The sequence below is a fragment of the Sarcophilus harrisii genome, chromosome 2, assembly GCF_902635505.1.
Source record: "Sarcophilus harrisii chromosome 2, mSarHar1.11, whole genome shotgun sequence".
In the NCBI taxonomy this organism is placed as follows: domain Eukaryota; kingdom Metazoa; phylum Chordata; class Mammalia; order Dasyuromorphia; family Dasyuridae; genus Sarcophilus; species Sarcophilus harrisii.
The window spans coordinates 99,854,240-99,864,017 of NC_045427.1; the positions used below are offsets into that span (position 1 = coordinate 99,854,240).

At 32.2% G+C, this 9,778-nt stretch overlaps 1 pseudogene; it reads right to left on the reverse strand.

The window, feature by feature from the left end:
- Positions 1 to 201: 201 nt before the first annotated feature.
- LOC100923831 lies at positions 202 to 1,012 on the reverse strand (annotated as a pseudogene).
- Between the last annotated feature and the right edge of the window lie 8,766 nt (positions 1,013 to 9,778).

The following is a 9,778-nucleotide window of genomic DNA, read 5'->3' on the forward strand; positions in this document are numbered from 1 at the left end:
ACATGTACAGGGGAGAGAGAAGGTGCAAGTAACTGTGCAGGTCATGGTGCTTGTTAAAGAATATAAGCAAGATTTGGAAGCAACCTTCAATAGAGCTAAGAGAACAAAATTCATAGAACCTTTTCCATTATCACAAAACAAAAGAAAATACAAAAGCCCAAACCCAAAACATTACCATATCTCATTCTCTATATATGTGCTTCAGATATATTCATAACACAAAAACTCCTTCACCTTTTCAGAAAATGGAAAGGTGTACTCATTCTCCACAGCTACAGCCAAGATCCACTTGTACCCATTGATGATTTACTGGGTTACTGATGTAAAAGTTAGGTAGCTAGTATGCAAACAGACACTGACAATGATATAGAAACTCTCTAAGAATGGAAAGTTCAGAGTCTCCTCCATGATGTCCAACACTTCAGGATTGTCAAAAACCTGCTGAATGATAGGTCCAAGGAGAATGTGGAGATGTTCAGCATGTTCAACAAGGTATCCTTACTGAGACACACATTGTCTCTAGTTTTAATGAGCTGCACATCACTCAATATTTCATTGGTGATCCTGGAAATCTTGGTGGTGATAACCAATGCTTGGAAAAAGGGACTCCTCTCAGGATCCAAATCAGTATTCTGAGTTGACACAGTGACATTACATGGGGAAATGGCACTGACATGGGAAGCAGCTGGCCTCTTATTGGATAGAAACATATCCCTAATCTCAGTCAGATCTTCCTTGGTTAACAAAGTCCACATTCTTCCAAATATGATACAGCTTTATTTAGGGCAGGATTGTTCTCCAGATGCCCACAAATGGCTTTGCACATCATGATTTTTTTTTTTTTTTGCATCAACAATACAGACTTCCCAGAGAGGGACAATTGGAGCTGTTGTATCTGTTTGGTGCCCATACTGTCTGCTCCCACAATGAAGAATTTTGTATAATCATACAGAAGTTTTATGATCTTGAGGAAGTAACTGAATTTCCATATAGTCCTGTCTTCCCTATACATCTTGAAGATACTTCTGGGATTGCCAAGTGGGATTTAAAGGTTATGTCACTCACACAAGGATGCCTGGGAAGAATGATAGATGTTATTTCTAAAGTTGAATATGCACTTAGTCTTTCAGTCTCAAATATAAAGATCCTTCAGAATATTTCCCCCCTAGTGTCTCCTTTATTTTATTATTATTCACTTTGACTTAAAGTAGACACTATGCAACATTAAATTTTCTCCCTTCTTCCACCTTCCCCCTCTCTGCTCAATCTCTTCAATTATTAGTTCCTCTTTCAGCTCCCTAGAACTGTCAATTAGTCCACAGGTTTCCTAGAAAAGGTGAGTCTCATCCTTGTCATTTCCCTCTTTTAAAATGAGGGCTTAATTGTCACAGGTATCTATGCACACATCATTTATATGTTTAGTTTCTCTTATTTATCAATTCTACAACCATTTTGTATGCTTTGAAGTAGACACATGTTATTTCCTCTAGGTATTCAAATGAGAATGGGAAAGGCAAAAATATCATAGAATGTATTACATTTTCCTTGCCAATTATAAAAAAAAAGATATGGCTCCTGATATGTACACCAAATACTATATGAAATATTCATATAAAATACATCTGATGAAACACATATGGAATTATAAATTTTATCTGACCTCCATAATTTCCTTACTACCTAAAACAAGCTTCAAAATGCTTTCCTGTGTCAACAAATATTTATAGATACTCCTCTTCTGGCCAAGTTCATTTACCAGATAATTGCTCCAGACTTTCCCCAGTTCTCTCTTGTATAACTGCTCACATCATTAGCCTGCCTAGAGACACAACTATTATAAAATTCATAGAAGAACAAGAATAAGAAATTCAGGTCTAGAAGACAGTTCTTTTTTTTTTTTATTAAAGCTTTTTATTTTCAAAACATTGACCTTTATAAAACCCTGTGTTGCAAATCCCCCCTTCCTACCACCCCTTCCCCTACATGGCAAGTAATCCAATATATGTGAAACATGTTAAATACACACACACACACACACACACACACACACACACACTTATATAATTATCTTTCTGCACAAGAAAAATCAGATCAAAAATGGAAAAATGATAAAGCAGACAAAACACAAGAAAACAACAATAAAAAGAGTGAAAACGCTACATTGCAACTCACACTCAGTTTCCACAGTCCTCTCTGGATGTAGATGGCTCTCTTCATTAAAAGATTATTGGAACTGGCTAATCTTGTCTTATCTGCATGATTTTTAATTTCTACAAAAATCTTTTTAACTTAATATAATCAAAATTATCTACTTGGTGTTCAATTATGAGTTTTTGTTCTTTGGTCACAAATTCCTTCCTTCTCCACAGATCTGAGAGGTAAACAAGCCTATCTTATTCTAATTTGCTTATAATAGCAATCTTTATATGTAATTCATGAACCCATATTGGGCTCATATTGGTATGTGGTGCTAGGTATGGGTCAATGACTAGTTTCTCCCATACTAGGTTCCAATTTTCTCAGCAATTTTTGTCAAATAGTGAGCTTTTATCCCAAATTTTGGAATCTTTGGGTTTGTCAAACACTAGATTGCTATAGTTATTGTCTACTTTGTCCTGTGGACCTAACCTATTCCACTTATCAACTACTCGATTTCTTAGCCAGTACAAAATGGTTCTGATGACTGCTGCTTTATCATATAGTTTTAGGTCTGGCACTGTTAGGCTACCTTCACTGGCATTTTTTTCATTAATTCCCTTGAAATGTTTAACTTTTATTCTTCCATATAAATTTGTTATTATTTTTTCTGCATTTGTAAAATATTTTTTGGGGGAGTTTGATTGGTATGGCACTAAATAAGTAGATTAAATTAGTATTGTCATTTTTATTATATTCACTCAGCCTGCCAATCAGCATTAGATATTTTTCTAACCTATTAGATCTTTATTTGTGTGGAAAGTGTTTTGTAGTTGTGTTCATATAGTTCTTGACTTTTCCTTGGCAGGTAGATTGCCAATTTTTTTTTTTTATTTTTGTAGATATTTCTCCATTTCACTTAGATTATCAAATATATTGACATATAGTTGGACAAAATAACTCCTAATTATTGCCCTCATTTCCTGTTCCTTGCAGGAAAATTCTCCCTTTTCATTTTTGAGACTAACAATTTCATTTTGTCTTTCTTTTTTTTAAATGAAATTAACTAAAGGTTTACATATTTTGTTGCTTTTTTATAAAATCAACTCAGTTTTATTTATTAATTCAAGAGTTTTCTTACTTTCAAATTTATTAATCTTCCCTTTTATTTTCAGTATTTTAAACTTGGTATTCAATTGAAGATTTTAAAATTGTTCTTTTTTTAGCTTTTTTAGATATAAGCCTAATTCTTTGACCTTCTCTTTTTTATGTAAGAATCTAGAGATATAAAATATCTCCTCATAATTGCTTTCGCTGCATCTTACAAATTTTGGCATGTTTTCTCATTATTGTCATTCCCTTGGATGAAGTTATTTATTATTTCCATGATTTGTTGTTTCATACATTCATTCTTTAGGATTATATTATTTAGTTTACAATTAATTTTTGCTCTATTTTCTCCTGCCCTTTTACTGCATGTAATTTTTATTGCTTCATGATTTGAAAAATAATTGCATTTACTATTTCTTGCTTTTGCATTGATTTTGAATTTTTTCATCAATTTTTGTATAGTTTCTGTGAATAGCTGAGAAAAAAAGTGTATTCCTTTCTGTTTCCATTCAATTTTTTCCAAACATCTTTCACACCTCATTTTTCTGACATTCTGTTTACCTCTTTCACTTTTTTCTGATTTATTTTGTGGTTTGATTTATTTAGTTCTGAGAGAGTAAGTTTGAAATCCCCCCACTAGTATACTTTTGCTCTCTATATCTTCTTGCAACTCTCTAAACTTCTTCTTTAGGAATCTGGATGCTATACTCCTTGCTACATTTATGTTAAGTACTGAGATTGCTTCATTATCGATGGTACTCTTTAGAAAGATAAAAGTTTCCTTCCTTATATGTTTTAATTAGATCTATTTTTACTTTTACTTGATCTGATATCAGAATCATTACCCCTGCTTTTTTACTTCACCTGAAGCATAATAACTTCTGGTTCAGGCTTTTACCTTCACTCTGTATGTATCGCTGTGCTTTAAATGTGTTTCTTGTAAACAACATATTGTAGGATTCTAGCTTTTAATACTGTTTGCTATCCACTTCTGTTTTTTGGGAGACTTAATCCCATTCATATTCACAGTTTTTTTATTATTATTAAAGCTTTTTATTTACAAAGCATATGCATGGGTAATTTTTCCGGTATTAACCCTTGCATAACCTTTTGTTGAAAATTTTCCCTTCCTTTCCTCCATCCTTTCCCCTAACTAGCAGGTAATCCAGTACATGTTACATATGTTGAAATACATGTTAGATCCAATATATGTATACGTATTTATAAAGTTATCTTGTTGCACAAGAAAAATCAGCTCAAGAAGGAAGAAAAAGAAAAACTGAGAAAGAAAACAAAATGCAAGCAAATAACACAGAGAGTGAGAATTCTATGCTGTGTTTCACACTATGTTCCCATGGTTCACTTTCTGGATGTAGATGGATCTCTTCATTGCTGCACAACTGGAACTAATTTGGATCATTTCAATGTTGAAAACAGACACATCCATCAGAATTGATCGCAGTATATAATCTTCTTGTTGCCATATATAATGATCTCTTGGTTCTCCTCATTTCACTAAGCATCAGTTCATGTAGGTTGCACCAGGACTCTATGAAATCATCCTGCTAGTTGTTTCTTACAGAACAATAGTATTCATAGTATTCATATACCATAATTTATTCAGTCATTCTCCAATTGATGGGCATCCACTCAGTTTAAGGTTTCTTTCAACTACAAAGAGGGCTGCCACAAACATTTTCATATAGGTGTGTCCCTTCTCCTCCTTTAAGATCTCTTTGGGATATAAGCCCAGTAGAAACACTGCTGGATCAGATGGTATGTACAGTTTCATAACTTTTTGAGCATAGTGTCAAACTGCTCTCCAGAATGGTTGCATCTGTTCACAGTTCCACCAACAATGTATCAGTGTCCAAGTTTTCCCACATCCCCTCCAACATCCATCATTATCATTTTGTATAATCTTAGCCAATCTGACAAATGTGTAGTGGTATCTCAGAGTTGTCTTAATTTGAATTTCTCTGATCAGGAGTGATTTGGAGCACCTTTTCATGTGGATACAAATAGTTTCGATTTTTTCATCTGCAAATTGTCTGTTCATTTCTTTTGACCATTTATCAATTGGAGAATGGCTTGAACTATTATAAAATTGAGTCAATTCTCTATATATTTTAGAAATGAGACCTTTATTGGATCTTTCGGATGTAAAAATGTTTGAGTTTTTTGCTTCCCTTCTAATCTAGTCTGTATTAGCTTTGTTTGTATAAAAACTTTTTAACATAATATAATCAAAATTATCTATTTTATGATCAATAATAGTCTCTAGTTCTTCTTTCGTCACAAATTCCTTCCTCCTCCACAAGTATAAGAGATAAACTATCCTATGTTCTTCTAATTTGTTTATAATATCATTCTTTATGTCTGGATCATGAACCCATTTCGTCCTTATCTCAGTATATGGTGTTAGGTGTGGATCTATGCCCACTTTCTGCCATACTAGTCTCCAATTTCCCAGCAGTTTTTGTCAAATAGTGAATTCTCATCCCCAAAGCTTGGGCCTTTGGATTTGTTAAATATGAGATTGTTATAGTCATTAGCTATTTTGTTCTTTGAAGCTAATCTTTTTCACTGATCAACTTCTCTATTTCTTAACCTGTACCAAATGAGAACTGATACATTATAACACTGTTTTTAGATCTAGTATAGCTAGGCCACCTTCATTTGATTTTCTCTTCATTAATTCCTGTGAAATTCTTGACCAGATGAATTTTATTGTTATTCTTTCCTAGTTCAGTAAAATAGTTTCTTTGGAGTTTGATTGGTATAGCACTAAACAAATACATTAGTTTAGGGAGTATTATCAGCTTTATTATATTCATTGACCTATCCGAGAGCACTTGATAATTTTCCAGTTCCTTAGGTCTGACTTTATGTGTGTGGAAAATGTTTTGGAGTTTTGCTTATATAGCTTTCCCTTGGCAGATAAATTCCCCAATACTTCATATTATCAATGGTCATTTTAATGGAATTTCTCTTTATATCTCTTGCTGTTGGATTTTATTAGTGATGTATTAGAATCTGATGATTTAAGTGGATTTATTTTGTATCCTGCAAATTTGCTAAAGTTGTGGATTATTTCTAAAAGCTTTTTAGTTGATTTTCTGGGGTTCTCTAATATACATGATATCATCTACAAAGAGTAATAATTTGATTTCCTCATTACTTACTTCAATTCCTTTAATCTCTTTTTCTACTCTTATTGCTAAGACTAGCATTATATTGAATAGCAATGGTGATAGTGGGCAACCTTATTTCACCCCCCTAATCTTATTGGGAATGGATTCCCATTACATATGATGGTTGCTGAAGGTTTTAAATAGATGCTACTGACTACTTCAGGGAAAAGTCCATTTCTTCCTATATTCTCAAGTGTTTTTAATAGAAATACATGTTAGATTTTATCAAATGTTTTTTCTGCATCTATTGAGATAATCATATGTTTTATGTTAATTTTATTATTGATATAGTAAATTATTCTAATAGTTTTCCTAATATTGAATCAGCCCTATATTCCTGGCACAAATCCTACTTGGTTGTGGTGTATTATCCTGGAGATGATTATCTATGACATTTTTGTTAATATTTTATTTATGATTTTTGCATCAATATTCATTAGGGAGATTGGTCTATAATTTTCATTCTCTGTTTTCCTTCTACCTGATTTAGGTATCAGCACCATGTCTGTGACATAAAAGGAATTTGTTAGGAGTCCTTCATTCCCTATTTTTTCAAATAGTTTATATAGTATTGGAGTTGGTTGTTCTTTAAATGTTTTGTAGTAATCACATGTAAACTCATATGGTCCTGAGCATTTTTTCCTAGGGAGTTGATTAATAGCTTGTTCTATTTCTTTTTCTAAAATGGGACTGATTAACTAAGTTACTTCTTCCTCTGATAATCCGGGCAAGTTATAATTTTGAAGGTATTTCTCCATTTCACTTAGCTTGTCAAATTTATTGGCATAAAGTTAAGCAATGTAACTCCCAATAATTGCTCTAGTTTCCTCTTCATTGGTGGATAGTTCTTCCTTACCATTTTTCAGACTAACAATTTGATTTTCCGCTTTCCTTTTTCTTATCAAATTAACTAAATATTTAACTATTTTGTTTTTGTTTTTTTTTATAAAACCAACTCTTAGTTTTATTTATTAATTAAATGGTATTTTAGTTTCAGTTTTATTGAACTCTCCTTTTATTTTCAGAATTTCAAGTTTGGTATTTAGGGATTTTTAATTTATTCTTTTTGTAGTTTTTTTTTTTAGTTGTACACCCAATTTGTTGATCTTCACTTTCTCTATTTTATGCAAGTAGGCATCTAGAGATTTTAAATTTCCCCTTATTACAGCTTTGGGTATATGCCTCAAATTTTGGTATGTTGTCTCATTATTGTCATTCTCTTGGATGAAATTATTGAGTGTGTTTATGATTTGCTCTTTTACCCATTCATTCTTTAGGATGAGATTATTTAGTTTCCAATTTCTGTTTGGTCTATTTTCTCCTGGCCCTTTATTGAATGTAATTTTTCTTATGTCGAGATCTAAAAAAATCATTTACTATTTCTGCTTTTCTGCATTTTATTTTGAGGTCTTTATGTTCTAATATATATTCAATTTTTGTATAGGTTCCATGAACTGCCGAGAAGAAAATGTACTCCTTTCTGTCTCCCTTCAATTTTCTCCAAAGATCTATTATATTTAGTTTTTTTTTTCTAGTATTCTATTTACCTCCTTCTTTCTTATTTATTTTGTGTTTTTTTTTTTTTATGTGGTGCTGAAAGAGCAAGGGTGAGCTCTCCCATTATTATAGTTTTCTTTGTATTTCTTCTTGCAACTTTCTTAACTTCTCCTTTAGGAATTTAGATGCTACAACTCTTGTTGCACAGATGTTTAATATTGATATTGCTTCATTATCTATGGGTGCTTTTTAGCAAAATATAGTTTTATTCCTTATCTATTTTAATTAGATCAATTTTTGCTTTTGCTTGATCTGAGATCAGAATGGCTACCCCTGCTTTCTTTCTTTCTTTCTTTCTTTCTTTCTTTCTTTCTTTCTTTCTTTCTTTCTTTCTTTCTTTTTTTTTTTAACTTCAAGTATAATACAGCCTGCTCCAGCCTTTTACTTTACTCTCTATGTATTGCTCTGGTTTAAATGTGTTTCTTGTAAACAACATATTGTAGAATTCTGGCTTTTAATCCAGTCTGCTATCCACATATGTTTTATGGAAGAGTTCACCCCATTCACATTTACAGTTAAAACTATTAAATCTGTATTTCCTGCCATCTTATTAGCCCTACATTATACTTTTCTCTTTCCTTTTCCCCTTTCCTTCCTCTCTAGTATTTTACTTATGAGCACTATTTACCTAAAGCAGTTCTTCCCCTTTAGATATCATCCCCCTTTTTTATACCTTTCACCTACTATTTCTCTTTTCCTTTCTATTTAGCCTACCCCTTCCCTTTTCCCATTTCTCCTTCCAATTTTGTATAAGATGTTTCTTGGTCAAACCAAACACATCTACTATTCTTTCTTTGAGCCAAATCTGATGAGAGGAAGATTCACATGATATTTGTCAACCTTCCTTCTTTCCCTCAGTTATAATATGCTTTCTTTGCTTCTTCCTGAAATGTAATTCCTCTCATTTTACCTTCAGTTTCCCCTTTTTTCTGTTACAATCCCCTTTTCATCTCGTTTGCTTTTTTTATATTGTAATAGTAAAATCATATTATACATGTACTCTCAGTGTATACCCATAATAGACCTACAGTTCTCAATAGTCTTTTTTTTTTTCCTTTTTATCTTTTTATGCTTCTCTTGAGTTCTATATTTGGAGGTCAAATTTTTTGTTTAGCTCTGGTCTTTTCATCAGAAATTAATGAAATTAATCTGTATCATTGAATTCATATCTTCTTCCCTGAAAAATAATGCTCAGTTTTATTGGATAGTTTATTCTTGGCTGAAATCCTGGTTCCTTTGCCTTTTGGAATATCAGATTACAGGCCCTTGGATCCTTTAAGGTGGAAGCTACTAGGTCCTGATGAATCCTGTGGTCCCTCCATATTTAAATTCTTTTTAATTTAATAAAAATTAAAGTGAGTCTTTCTAGCTGCTTGAAACATTTTTTTTTTCCCTTGGCCTGATAGTTCTGAAATTTAGCTATGATATTCCTTAGAGTTTTCATTTTGGGGCCTCTTTCAGGAGGTAATTGGTGAATTCTTTCAGTGGCTATTTTAACCTTCTCATTCTAGGACATCAGGACAGTTTTCCTTTATGATTTCCTGAAAGATAATATCTAGGCTCTTTTTTTTTTTTTTTTTTTCATCATGGCCTTCAGGAAGTCTAATAATCCTTAGACTGTCTCTGCTAGATTTATTTTCCAGGTCAGTTGTTCTTTCTAGGCAGTATTTCATATTTTCTTCTACTTTTTCTTTTTCTTTCTTTCTTTCTTTCTTTCTTTCTTTCTTTTTTTCTTTTCTTTTTTTTTTTGGTTTTGTTTGACTGATACTTGAAATCTTATC